Genomic DNA, 15271 nt, shown 5'->3' on the forward strand with positions numbered 1-15271 from the left:
AATCGAACCCGGGACCCTTGAGTCCGCAGGCCGACGCTCTATCCACTGAGCCAAACCGGTCAGGGCATGTTAGGTAATTTTCAGATTGCAAAGGGCCAGGGCATTCATATGCAAAAGCCTCTGCTGCAGCTTGGGTGGGGCGGGGTCTCAGGGAATCAACAGGGTGGGGCAAGCAGCTATGGCTGCTCCTCAGTCCTGTCCTAAGAGGCCCCGAGTCTCAGCGTCCTGGTAATTGCTGCAAGCACCGCTGAGAGAAAGCCGCCCCCGAGTTCCAAGTTCTGCCCACTGCCAGACAGTCCCGTTTCTCCCCGTATGAGTCTGGGTCCCCAGAGACTTGCCCGGAACTGGAGTTCAGAGCAGTCGGGAGCTTGAGACTCTCTCCTGATTCAAAAAGACAACCGTGTCCTCAGCCGCTAGCCCTTGCCGTGTGTGCCTCCGCACCTCTGCACTTTACTTCTGCACCGCACCTCCTCTGAGTCTCAGTGTGCTTTTCTCTTTCCTTCTAGTTGTAGAATTTCCACTCAGTCAGCCTTCCAGTAGTTCTGGATGATGTCCGTTTTGTCTTTTAGTTGTATTTTTGAAGTTGTGGGAGGCAGCAATTTCTGGTGTTTACCTATGCCGCCATCTTGGTTCTCTCTGAATAATTTTTTTTTTATAAAAATAGAATGCTTCCAGATCTTAGCTATTGTAAATAATGCTGCTATGAACACAGGGGTGCATTTTTTTTTCTGATTGATGCTTCGGGATTCCCAGAAGTGGGATCTCTGGGTCAAACAGCAAGATCTCTTACTCTTGACGACAGCATGGATGGGCCTGGAGAGTATTATGCTAAGAGTAATAAGCCAGTCAGAGAAAGACAAATATCATATGATACCACTTATATGTGGAATCTAATGAACAATAGAAACTAATGAACAAAATAGGTCCAGAGGCTTGAATGCATGGAACAGACTAACAGCTATCAGAGGGAAGGGGAGGAGAAGGATGGGAAGAGATAAACCAAAGATCTTTTATACATATATGCATAGCCCATGGACACAGACAAAAATGTGGTGAAGACCAGGGATGGCGCAGGGGCTGGCTGCAGGAGGGCAAAGGAGGAAAATGGGTGACATTGGTAATACTGAACAATAACAAAAAAGTGGAATGCTTGAATTTGACTTGTTGCCTATCCACATATGACCTGGAAATAAAAGTTTCTGTCCAGTATTTAACTGCAGGCTTATTTTATAACAGCCATTTAAGAAATCTGAACATAAATGAGTTCATTGATTATTTCAAGTAGAAAAATGCTTTGAGATTGATAGAGCAGATTAGTTTTTGAGCAACTTTCTCATTGTAACATTCAACCTATGGGCATATAACTAGAATTATATTATGAATTTTTTAATAAATTGCCAAAATTCATGAAGTTAACTTTGTAGGATTAGATCATAGATCTTATTTTTAAGCTTCAGGGTTTATTTTTAAGATTTGTATATTTTTTTTACAAAGTTATGTTTTAAAATGTTTGAGTGTTTTTGAAAAGTGATTTTTTGAAACACATTAAATATTATATGAATATTAAAAAAGATACACACACAAGTTTATAATAGCTCCAAACTGGAAATTACCTCAATTCCCTTTAATAGTAGAATGGATAAATTAACACAATGAAATAATATACTGCCATGAGACTGAATGCGCTGCTACTACACACAATAATATGGATGCATCTCACAGGCAATGTGTAGTGATAAAAGCCACACATGAAAGAGCTCATACTGGTATAAGGAAAATTATTCCACGATGTTAGAAGTTAGGATAATGGTTACCTCTGCAGGGACTAGTTACTGAAATATGTCAGAATGTGTTCTCTCTCCCTCTTTTTAAAAATAAGATACTTAAATTTTAAGAGCAGTTTTAGGTTCACAGCATTATTGAGCAGAAGGCACAGAGATTTCCCATAAACCCTCTGCCACACACATACAAAATCTCACCTGTTTTCAATATCCCCCACCAGAATGTTACATTTGTTACAACCAATGAGCCTACTGTGACAAATCATAATCACCCAAAGTCCTTAATTTACATTAAGGTTCACTCTTGGTGCTGTAGATTTTATGGGTTTGGACAAATGCATAATGATATGTATTGACCATTATAGTATCATACAGAATAGTTTCACTGCCTTAAAAATCCTCTAATCAGCCTGGCCACTGTGGATCAGAGGCTGAGCTTAGACCTCTGAACCAGGAAGTCTCAGTTTGATTCCTGGTTAGGGCACATGCCCGGGTTATAGGCTCAATCCCCAGTGGAGGGCATGCAGGAGGCAACCAATAGATGATTCTCTCTCAACATTAATGTTTCTATACCTCCCTCCCTCTCCCTCCTCTCTGAAATCAATAAAAATATATTTTAAAAAATCCTCTGTTCATCTTTCCCTCTCTACTTATTCCTGGCAACCACTGATCTTTTTACTGTCTCCATAGTTAGGCCTTTTCCAAAATGTCATAGAGTTGGATTCATACAGTATGTAGCCTTTAGGTGTTCTCTCTTTAAAAAAGAAATCATATGCTGGTTACATGAGTGTGTTCAGATTGTGGGAATTCATTAAGCTGTACACCTGATTTTTGCTTTTCAGTATGTATTTTATACTTCCATTAAAAAATCAAAAACAAAGAAACAAGCAATGCCCCCCTCCAAACTCCCAAAACTCACATACCCTTTCAGCTAACTGCACTGTATCTTTTTCCTTTTCTTATCACAGCCAACTTCTTGAGTTTTCTATACTTACTTCCACTATTTCCTCATGTTTCACTCATCCCTCAACCCATTCCAATCTGGCCTGCTGTTTACCACAATTCTCCTAAAACAGCTCCACAAAGATCAGTAACAGTCTCCCATGTTGTCAAATCCAATGGGAAATTTTCTGTGTTCACCTTGTTTTACTTCTCAGAAATATTTATTACTACTGACCATGTCTCATTTAAAAAAATATTCTCTTCCCATGGATTTTTGTTACACTATGCTCTTACAGTATTCTTCTTACCTCTCTGACTATTCCATCTATTTCCTCATCTTCCTCTATTCATTCATTAAATATTGAAGGTTTCCTGAATAGTCAACTCTAGGTTTTTTCTTCTCTTTCTACACTGTCTCCTTAAGTGAGCTCATGCATTTTCTATGGTTTTCCACATAACATATATATTAATTCCCAAATTATAGCAATATTCCAGACTTCTCTAAGTTCATATCCATATATTCAATCACCTAGTTTACATCTCCATTTGAATGCTTCACAAACATCTCAAACTTAACTTGTTTAAGATTAAAATCTTGATTTCTCCCTGACCCAAACCTTTTTCTTATTTATCTCATTAAACAGCAGCAGCACCCATCCATTTGTTCAAGCCTAGGACATTTCTGTATTCTCCAGTTGTTCAGGCCCCAAATCTGGGAGTTCTTTACTTCTTTTTCTAATTGTCCATTCTAGCCATGAAAGAATGTGGGAAGATAGGTGAAGGTAAAAAGAGTGATAGAAACCTGTTCTGAAGCTTTCTCTGAGACCTGGCCAAGTAAATAACTGCAGTGGATGTTCTGGTGCACCAATATGATCCCACCCAGCTACTGGAAGTGTTGGTTGTTGGTGGCTCACAGTTATGTCCCTCTCTTGGCATTGCTCTTAGCCAAATGTGGCCTTGCCCAAGGTTATGTCTTTTTAGGCAGGGTAGGGTGTGGTAAGTAGCACATATCCAATGATAGTACAAAGGCTCACACACCTTGCATCAATTTTGGACAACTCTGGAGGCCATCCAGTTTTAGAGCTCCCCATCAGAACAGGTGTGGCTTTCCAGTTCAACTTCTCCATCCTCTCAATCATCTTTACCTGACTTTCTCACAGGCATAGATCTCAAGTGTACTCCCTAATAATCTTCCTGTATGCCAATCTGCATTAGAGTCTGTTTCCAGGAAACCCGATCCAGGGTAACAAACTATAAATGTGCCTACCTGGAAAAGCAAAGGAGGAAGAGGCAACACTTCATTGTAATACAAAGAGACAAGTATTAATATTAGGGTGAAGTGGAGGGAGTAGAAGAACTCTACCCACAAGAAAACCAAGATGGTTACAGATCAGGGAATGGATTGGAAGTTGAGAAGGCTGTGCTTTTATTTTTTTAAATATATTTTATTGATTTCAGAGAGGAAGGGAGAGGAAGAGAGAGATAAAACATCAATGATGAGCGAGAATCATTGATCGGCTGCCACCTGCATGCCCCTTACTGAGGATCGAGCCCGCAACCCAGGCATGTGCTCTGACAGGGAATCAAAATGTGACCTATTGGTTCACAGGTCAACACTCAACCACTGAGTCACACTGGCCCACAAGAAGGCTGTGCTTTTAAAGGCATAGCTAAGAAAGATTTCAGCTCTGCTCAGTAGCAGATTTCAGCTCGGCCCTGCCTTAGGCATCTAGTTTACGTTACCACTCATTTCTGTTTCCTCATGAAAATAAATTTCTGGTCCACCAAATCCACAAAATGGCACTTTGTTAATGGCCATAGTATGAAAAGGCTGATGGTGGAGTCTCCTTTTTCCTTTGTGCATATCTATTCCCAATACACACAAACACAGGCACAGACACATACAAATGCAGACACAGAAGAACACACACACACACACACACACACACACACACACACACACATTATTGCTTACCATAGACCAGGGTATAAAAATATCGATTTATACACCACCCTGAAGATATTCATGTTTTTGAACAAAATCACTGAAGGGCAAAACAATACTCCAGCTCAAAGAATTAAGGATTTATAACTATGTTTTCTACAAAGACTTTCATAGTTTTAGCTCTTATATTTAGATCTTGGGTTTGTTTTAAGTTAATTTTTGTATATGGTGTGAGGTATTGGCCATTCTTTTGCATGTGAATATCCACTTTTTCCAGCACTATTTACTGGAAAGATTATTCTTGAGACGATGAAATGTATTGACACCTTTGTCAAAAATCATTTTATTATAAATGGCAGGGTTGGAATTCAGATTTTTCTTTGAAAATCATTTGATATATCCTATATAATAAAAGGCAGATATGTAAATCGACCGAACTGCGGAATGACTGGTAGCTATGATGTGCACTGACAACCAGGGGGCAGACGCTCAATGCAGGAGCTGCCCTCTAGTGGTCAGTGAGCTCCCACAGCGGGAGCGCTGCTTAGCCAGAAGCCCAGAAGCTGGCTCACAGCTGGTGAGCCCCTCCGCAGCAGCGCTAAAGATGTCCAGAGGGAGCGGGCCTAAGTTGTCAGTAGGACATCCCCGAGGGCTCTGGGACTGCAACTCGGAGAGGGTGCAGGCCAGGCTGAGGGCCCTCCACCCCGAGTGCATGAATTTCGTACACCAGACCTCTAGTGTGTGTGTGTATGTGTGTGTGTGTGTGTGAAAAAAAAATGTGAGAAAAAATGATCACATATCATTCCACCTTCCAATCTCAAGGTCACACATTCTACTATTGTTAACATTTAAATATATCTTTCCTGACTGTTTACACAAATGATGTTATATGATAATGTTGAATTGCATCTTGCTTTTAAAAATGCTTCACAGTGTCATGGACATATTTCAATGTCAATAAATATAAATCTATGTCACATCATTGGTTTTATTGACTTTTATGACAGTCCATGATATAGATGTGCCCTCATTTTTTACCCTTTTCCCTAGTGTTAGACAGTAGGTAATTTCCAATGTTTTTTCATTGTAACATAGCTGTCATGAATACCCTTATGCATACATCTTATATACCTGTCTAGTTTATTTCAGATGAAGCAAACTATCAACCACTGGCTGATTTCTGCTCACAGTTGTGTTTTGTTTGGATAGTATAGTTTCTGTTCTTTTTTTAAATAAAAAGGTTATTTTGAATTTGGATGGTTTCTTAAGATACATTCCTAGAAATAGGATTGCTGGGTCTCATGGCATTAGGTTCTGATTCAGCAAGGCTTTGCTATTTGCTTGGCCCCAAATGATCACTGAACTCTCTCCCTGGGCTAGTGCTATACTGGGTGGGTGGAAGACAGAGAGGATGCTGGGAAACAAGCCTTAGAATTATTCTCTGAGTTTACTAATGACCTGACCAAAAATGGTCTCTTTTGGGATGTAACATACCAAATTGGGATGACTACTAGATTAAGCATCAGAAGACTGGGATCTAGTTCTAACTCTATTATTATATAGCTTTGCAACTTTGGGCTAGCTATTTAGCCTAAGTTTCATTTGCTTACAAGGTTGTTAAGAAGGCAAATGGGATATTGTGTCAAACATGTATTGAAAAGCACAGTCCTGTAAAATTATGAGGCAGTACTATTTTTGTGAATTGCCGAAGTGTGTTTATAGGTAGTCAAACAGACCTAAGATTACAATGTAAAGCATTGTTTTCTCTCAGAACCCCACTTTTAAAGGAGCTACTTTCCAAGGATAGATATGGTACTAGGTTGCCAGAATCTGATTTGGTGCACTTCAGTTCCGCAATCATTTACGGATGGTTTTGCATGCCAGACACTGTGGGTACAAAGATGATTATGATTAGTGTCTGTCTTTGCAGTGCTTTACAGTCCACTAGGAAGAGACAAATATGAATTGAGATCATCAGAAAACAGAGGGATAAATGATGTAATAGAGGAGAGAGCCAAGAATACAATGCATAGGAGAAACACCCAATGCCTGAAAGGGTGCCTTTTGAAACAGGGTTCCACAAATAGCATTGAGGAGGAGAAAGGACCAGGTGTACGTGTGCATGCTCACATATATGTGCATGTTCATATGTGTATGTGTGCACACATATGTTTGTAGTAGTTTATGCTAGTTGAGCACATCTAGGATTAGACTTTATGTTAGACTCTGTGTTCATTTATATGCATTTATATTTTCTTTTTTTAGTTTTGTGTTTCCCTTCATATTCTAGTTAATTTTTTTTAAAATGTTAATCTGGTCTTACCTCTACTAACAGGAAAAGAGATTTGTCTACACCTATGCCAAGAGACTTGGAAAACCTAGAGTGTTCTGGAAGCCAATCTTGCTGATGAAATAAAGAACCCATTTGAAACCAGAGAAGAGCTTGAAGGCACTCCTTTCTCCCTCAATGCCTGTTTCATCTTGCATTCTTCCCAGATCATTTTCAGATCCATCATCCTCTAACCATTGGTCTGCTGCCACTGCAGCAACCACCACAGATTTTAGAAAAAGCCAGCTAGACATCTCCTTGCCCTTCTCTTTAGCTCACTCCTTCCCCCAGTTTAGGTCATCTGAAAATTTCCACTACAAGTAAAAAACAAAGGCAATAATTATTGAAGCCAGAGGAAATAAAGGATGTTGTTCTACTCTTAATGCTTATTAAATTTGGACTTAATCTTCTTCATCGCAATTAAGCCCCTAAACCAGCCAATATACTTAAACGAGTTGAAATGAAAAGACTTACTGTAAAAGATGACAGGAGGCTCTTCGGGAAATTAAAATCTCCAGAGATTTCCAAAATGAGAATTACTGAGCCAGGAAGAGGAAAGAAAGAAAAGGATTTTTAAAGCTTAATAAACAGGATGCCAATTAAGCCTTGGAATTAAAAAGCTAGGTGATGTCAGTGTTATCAATAGGAAGAGGGGTTAAATGTAGCCAGGGAATAAATAAGTACTGTTTTGTTTCCAGATCCTTCTTTGATTCACTTTTTTAAAGCTTTGCCTAGGTATACCTTTCCTGTCTCAGTTTACCCTTCTGTGACATGGGAAGAAATACCTAGTGATGAGGAAACTTCTACCTGCTTGTGTAAAGGTTCATAAAAGGTCTTAACGCATTTACCAAGTCCCTGATCCTGCTCTGACACTTCTAAGGCTGTAACTCGAGTAAGCTCCCTGTCTAGTGTGGTTATAGACTGAGACTATGCCATCTCAGGAGGGAAGATGCCAGTTTACCTAGTAACCCAATACAGGCTTGAGCTGAGAAAATGACCTCTGCAGGGTTCTATAAATACCTGATTTTCTGTCACCGTTTTGGACAGAAAGCCCTTTCCCAGAGACCCTCCCTTCTCCCCAGATTTCTCCCAGGACCAACCAGAAATAGCCCTTAGGGATGGGAAGGACATCCAGTTTCCACCAGCCAGAAGTTTGATTTACTGGCACCATCTTCAGGAAGACAAACGGCCCCTTTTGGCTGTGCTAGTCAGATGCAGGGAAGGAAGAAAAGGAGAAAAAAATGGAGGAAGGAAGATTAGTAAGTCAATAAATATCCAAGTGACATATAACAAATAAACAAATAAAAATTTCTCACAGGAATGTGGTGGGTGTCCTGAGGTGGTGATGTTGAAGTGAAAGGAATGACACTTTCTTTTTCTTTAGCCCAAGGAAAATCTCTTAAATTCTGGGTACAAACAATACAGTATAACTCTTATGGTTGCCATGACAACATGAAAATTCTCTCTCTCTCTCTCTCTCTCTCTCTCTCTGTCTGTCTCCTGATGTCAGGCCAACCCTCTCCTTTGGAATCCAGAATGCCAGTTTTCTTTCTGAAGTAAATGTTGTGCTTAGTGTCAAGAGCTCAAATGATGGGCTTGTCTAATAACTCCTGTCTTGCAGGACTATTTTCTCCAGAACCCTGTGGTCACACTCATTTTGGGGAAAAGCAAGCCTGACATTTGGCAGGCTAGACCAGGATAGATTGTTTCAGTTAGGTATATGAGCTATTTCTGCTCACATCTGGACCAGTCTCTGACCAGTCGAAAGTCTACACCTATCCTACCCCCACTTTATACTTGTCCATGCTATGTGACAAAGTCAGATCCACCTTTAGGGTATTATAGAATGAAGAACTGCTTTGGGTAACAGACTATGGGCTATGATATACAGTTGAACCCTGAACAACATGGGTTTGAACTGCATGGGTCCACTTATATGCAGACCAGGGGCCCAGTGCATGAATTCGTGCACCTTGAAAGGAACTGTGGGCTGTGAGGTAGCCATAGGCACAGGGGCGGGTCTCGGCCCATCCTCCGCACCCCTGTCTGGCCCCTCCTGCCGCAGCCCCTGGTCCCCTGTCTGCCTGCAGTCCCACTTCTGCCCCTGCCACTCCCATGCGCTGACTGCACTGGCCCCACTTGCACCCGCTGGTGGTGCAGAGCGATTAGGGCCAGCACCGTCAGCAGGTGGGAGCAGTGGCTGTTGTCCTGATTGCCCCTCAGGAGCATGGGGGGGGGCGGTGTGGAGAGGCCCTCAGGAGTGATCAGGGCTGGCAGCTGCCACTCGCACCCACTTATGGCGCTGAGTGATCAGGACCAGAGCTGGGGACCAGCAGCAGGTACAAGCAACAGCTCTGGTGCCAGCTGTGGGTGCGGGCAGGGCCGGCACTGGCAGTGGGTGTGAGAGGCAGCTCTGGCACCAGCAGCGGGTGTGAGTGGGGCTGGTGCCAGCAGCAAGCGCAAGCACCAGGTGGGACCACTGTGTGGGGGAGCAAAGAATTTTCAGTAACCATCAGAGACTCGCCCCGATGACAGTGACCTGCGCCCTGCCTTGGTCTGGTGCCCCTGCTCACCTGCTCCACAGTCCCACTGTGGCCAATGCCCGCCATGTTCCTCACACGCCCCTTGGTGGTCAGCACATGTCATAGCGACCGGTTGTTTGGTTGTTCCACTGTTCGGTCTATTTGCATATTGGCCTTTTATTATATAGAATTATTTTCAATAAATACTGCCTATGTAGTTTCTCTTCCTTATGATTTTCTTAATGACATTTTCCCCTCTAGTTTACTTTATTGTGAAAATATAGTACATATTATATAAAAACTAGAGGCCTAATGCACAAAATTCATGCAAGAGTAGGCCTTCCTTCCCCCAGCTGCAGGCACCGGCTTCCCTCTGGCACCTGGGATCCAGGCTTCCCTCGCAGCCCCGGCTTAATCCTGAAGGATGTCCTGTCTAATTAGAATATTATGCTTTTATTACTATATATATGAAATATGTGTTAATCGACTATTTATGTTATTAGTAAGGCTATTAGTAGTTAAGTTTTCAGGGAGTCAAAAGTTATAGGTGGATATTTGACTGTGTGAAGGTCAGTGTCTCTAACCCTTATGTTGTTCAAAGGTCAACTGTAATTTGAAGCCCACCTGCCAAAAATATCTTTCCCAGTTGTCCTGACTAAAACTCCTAATATTAGAATCATTTAAAAATATGTTCATATATATACTTTTTTTTAGAAAGAAAGGGAGGGAGAGGGAGAGATAGAAAGATCGATGAGACATATCAACATCAATTGGCTGCCTCCTGCATGACTCCTGCTGGGGATTGAGCCTGCAATCTGGGCATGTGCCCTGACCAGGAGTCAAACCAGTGACCTCTTGGTGCATAGTCTGAGGCTCAACCACTGTGTCACACCAGCCAGGATAGAATCATTTTTATAAATGAAAGGTTTAAAAGTGTTGCCAGCCTGGCTGATGTTGTCCAGTGGTTGAGTGTTGAGCTATGAACCAGGAGGTCAGGGCACATGCCCAGGTTTCAGGCTGGATCCCCAGTGGGGGGTGTACAGGAGGCAGTCAATCAATGATACTCTCTCATCATTGATGTTTCTATCTCTCTCTCCCTCTCCCTTCCTCTTTGAAATCAATAAAAATATATTTTTAAAAAAGTGCTGTCAGCCCTAGCCGTTTTGGCTCAGTGGTTGGAACATCAGCCCATGGACTGAAGGGTCCCAGGTTCAATGCTGGTCAGGGATATGTACCTCGGTTGCAAGCTCAGTCCCTGTGTGGGAGGCAACCAATTGATGTGTCTTTCTCACATTGATGTTTCTCTCTCTGTGTCTCTCCCCTCCCTTCCACTCTGTCTAAGAATCAATGTTTAACCCGCTTGCAATGTGATGAGTAACTAACTTGTAACACCCTAATGTAAGTTATGAAGAGAGAACAGAGCTATTGAAGGACAAGGACATAGGATAGATAAATTCTGATACAGGAAGGGGAAGGAATAGGTTCATAACTCTGGGCACTCCTCAGTACTCACTGTCTTTACATATTTCTTCCAAGCCTATTCCTTTTAGTATGTTGTAGGTCAGTAAACCTGGAAGACATTCTTGATATCTCCCTTTCACCACTCTAATCACTAATTCATATCAATTTTTTTCAACTTTCACTTTTTATTTTGTAACTTAAAAAAAAATCTTTATTGTTGAGATTATAACAGATGCCCCACTTTTTTTTCCCATGGCCCCCTCCACCCGGTTCCTGCCCTGCCCCAGGCCTTTGCCACCCTATTGTCTGTGTCTATAGACAATGCATATATGCATATAAGATCTTTGTTTAGTCTCTTCTCGTCCCCCATGCCCTTGCCTCTGAGAATCATTAGTCTGTTCCATTTCCATGCCTCTGATTCTATTTTATTCACCAGTTTATTCTGTTCATTAGATTTCTTTTTTTAAAAAAAATCCTCACCTGAGGGTATTTTTCCATTGATTTTTAGGGAGAGTGGAAGAGAGGGAAAGACAGAGAGAAACATTGATGTGAGAGAAACACATCAACAATTGGTTCCCTGCACGAGCCCCAACCAGGGCCCAGGCCAGGAAGGAGCCTGCAACCAAGGTACATGCCCTTGACCAGAATCGAACCCACCACCCTTTGGTCCCCAGGCCAATGCTCTATCCACTGAGCAACTGGCTAGGGTTGTTTATTAGATTTCTTATTCATTTATTTTTATTTTTAGATTCCATTGTTGATAGACATGTATTTGTTGCCATTTTGTTGTTCATATTTTTGATCTTTTTCTTTTTCTCCTTCCTTTTCTTAAACACTTCATATAATACTGGTTTGGTGGTGAAGAACTCTTTTAGCTTTTTCTTGTCTGTGAAGCTCTTTATCTGACCTTCAATTCTAAATAATAGCTTTGCTGGGTAGAGTAATTGTGGTTGTACTAGTAGGTCCTTGTTAGTCATCAATTCGAATATTTCTTGCCACTCCCTTCTGGCCTGCATAGTTTCTGTTGAGAAATCAGCTGACAGTCTTATGGGCACTCCCTTGTAGGTAACTAACTGCTTTTCTCTTGCTGCTTTTAAGATTCTCTATTTGTCTTTTACCCTTGGCATTTTAATTATGATGTGTCTTGGTGTGGTCCTCTTTGGGTTCCTCTTGTTTGGGGTTCTCTGTGCTTCCTGGACTTGTAAGTCTATTTCGTTCACCAGGTAGGATAAGTATTCTGTCGTTATTTCTTCAAATAGGTTTTCAAAATCTTGCTCTCTCTCTTCTTCTGGCACCCCCATAATGTGAATGTTGGTATGCTTGAAGTTGTCTCAGAGGCTCCTTACACTATCTTCATACTTTTGGATTCTTTTTTCTTTTTGCTCTTTTGGTTGGCTGTTTTTGCTTCCTCATATTTCAAATTGTTGATTTGATTCTCAGAATCCTATACTGCACTGTCAAATCCCTGTATATTATTCTTTATTTCAGTCAGTAGTGCTTAATTTCTGACTGGTCCTTTCCCATTTTCGGGAGGTTTCTAGTAGATTCTTGAGTAACCTTATAACTGAGGTTTTGAACTCTATATCCAGTAGTTTGCTTTCTTTCATTTCGTTCATTTGTGACATGTTTCTTTGTCTCTGCATTTTGGCTGCTCCCCTGTGTTTGTTTCTATGTATTGGGTAGAGCTTCTTTGTCTCTTTGAGTTGGTAGAGTGGCCTTGTGTAGTAGGTGTTCTATAGGGCCCAGTGGCTCAGCCTCCACAGTCACCTGAGCTGGAGCTCTAGGTGCACCCCTTGTGGGCTGTAAGCAGTCTTATTGTAGCTGAGACTTGGTTTCTGTTGGTGTCACTGGGAGGAATTGACCTCCAGGCCAATTGGCTTTGAGGATCAGCTACAACTACAGTGGGAGAGTTGCTGTGCAGGAGACACCCTTATGGAGCAGGACTCATTTCAGTGGGGCTTTGATGCTCACTGAGTCTGCCCCTTGAGTGTGTTGCTTATGGATGTGTAGAGTTGTAATCTTGTATCGTCTGACACTGACCACTGGGTACACTGGTTCTTGGGTCTCCAGGGAGGTGTAAAGTCAGCCACTTCCTGGGGCCACCCAACAGGAGCTACAGAGATTTCTGCAGATTCCTCCTCTTTGTATGGGGTTTGTAAGTGCTCAGATGAGGCCCAACTGTGAAGCAAGGCAGATTATTGCTGGTGCCAGGTCTTGGGCTTTTTATTGATAGATTTGGGGCTGCCTGACCCAGCTGAAGCTTGTTTGACAGATATTAGCCGTATGCAAAATCAACTGCACACAGGTTAGGTGGGACTGCAAATTCGATGGGGTGGGGTCTCAGGGAATCACTAGGGTGGAGAAAACAGAAATGGTTGCCAGTCAGCTCTGTTACCAGGAAGGTCTCAGCATAGGAACAGTGATTCCTGTGAGCACCTCCATCTGGGAGAAAGCCACCCCTGAGTTCCTGCCCTGATGCCAGACAATCCCATTCCTCCTCCTATGTGTCTGTGTCCTCAGAGCCTCACCCTGGTGCTGGAGTTCAGAGGAAGTAGGACCTTGTGAGTTCAGTTTGTGGTGCCAACCTTTTAAGAGGAGCCGCTGGGTCTCCAGCAGCCTCTGTGTCACTGAGCCCCAATCCACACTGGTTTTTACAGTCCATAGTTACAGGGACTTCTTTTCCCAGCTCTGGGACCCTGGGCTGGGGGTCTGGTGTGGGGTTGGGACCCCTTGTTCCTCTGGGTGGCCTCCTCAGTGATGTTCTCCCTCCAAATTAAAAAAGCAGCACACATGGGTGCTGGACCAGCCTGTCCCGTGCCTCCACGTCTCCTACCAGTCTCAGTGTGCTTTCTTCTTTACTTCTCTAGTTGTATGACTTCCATTCAGCCAGGTTACTGGCAGTGCTGGATGATTGTTGTTCTGTATTTTAGTTGTAATTTTGACGTGGTTGTGGGAGGCGGTGAGTACAGGTGTTTACTTACACCGCCATCTTGCTCTCCCTCAATTCATATCAATTTTAAATTTTAACATATTTTAAAGCCATCTACTTCTCTTCACCTCCATAGCCATTACCCTAGTCCAGACAAGCATCACTTCTCTTATGTGTTACTTTACTGCATAAGTCTTCTAACGCATTTTCCTGCTCCCAGTTTTACTCTTTTCCCACCCATTCTCCACCCTGCAGCCAGGGTGATCACCCTAAAAGGAGAATGTGATCACGTGACTCCTCTGATTAAAACATTTCAATGGAGTTCTGTTGCTTGCTGGGTAGAGTCCAGCATTACTTAGCACAGCTTTCAGAACTCTCCAGACAGGACCCAGCTCCTACATCTCCAGGTATGTCACATCTCCCACCCAAGCCAACGTTTCCCACTCATATTACACTCTAACCAAAACTAACTGCTCCTTGTGATTTGTTGAACTCATGTTTCTGATCTTTTGCACTATAGGCTTGTTCTCCTTGGGACCCCCTCTAATTTCTTTACCTTCTACCTAGTTTGATCCTCTTAGTCTTTTAAGGGTCAGCTCGTGTGTCACCTACTCCAAGTCTTCCTTGACCCCTTCCCTTCTCCTGAGTCTGGGTTAGTTACTTTTCTGCCAGGCAACCACAGTACTTATGCATCTCTCAAGAAATGTACCAATCATATTGTCTTATAATTACTTGTTTTCTTATCTATATCTCCCAATAGACTGTGAGTTTGTGTTTCATGAGGGCAAAGACTGTATAATTATGCATTGTTATAGCTCTAGTCCCTAACACAATAGCTGTCAATCAGAAATACTCAGTAAATATTTGTTGAATGAATGAACAATATCCAGATGGTGTGGATAGCTAGGGGAATAACTGCTGTTCTTTGCAAAAGGGAAAACTGAAAATAAACTGGAAAAGAATAAATAAAAAATCAGAAAAATTCTGAAAAAAGCACATTTGAGGAGGGATAAGTTCTATCAGATTAAAACATGGTATGATGCTACCTTAAAACAGTTTAGTTCTTGGCCCAGCTGGAGTGGCTCAGTGGTTGAGCATCAACCTGTGAACCAGGAGGTCACAGTTTGATTCCTGGTCAGGGCATATCCCCGGGTTGCAGGCTTGATCCCCAGTGTGGGGCGTGCAGGAAGCATCCAATCAATAATTCTCTCTCATCATTGATGTTTCCATCTCTCTTTCCCTCTCTGAAATAATAAAATATTTTTTAAAAACATTTGAGTTCTAACTCACTGATGTCTGCTTTCACCACTTTTACTCAACATAGTACTGGAAGTTCTAGCCACAGTGATCAGACAAGAAGAA

This window comes from Myotis brandtii, unplaced genomic scaffold (assembly GCF_000412655.1).
Source record: "Myotis brandtii unplaced genomic scaffold, ASM41265v1 scaffold199, whole genome shotgun sequence".
In the NCBI taxonomy this organism is placed as follows: domain Eukaryota; kingdom Metazoa; phylum Chordata; class Mammalia; order Chiroptera; family Vespertilionidae; genus Myotis; species Myotis brandtii.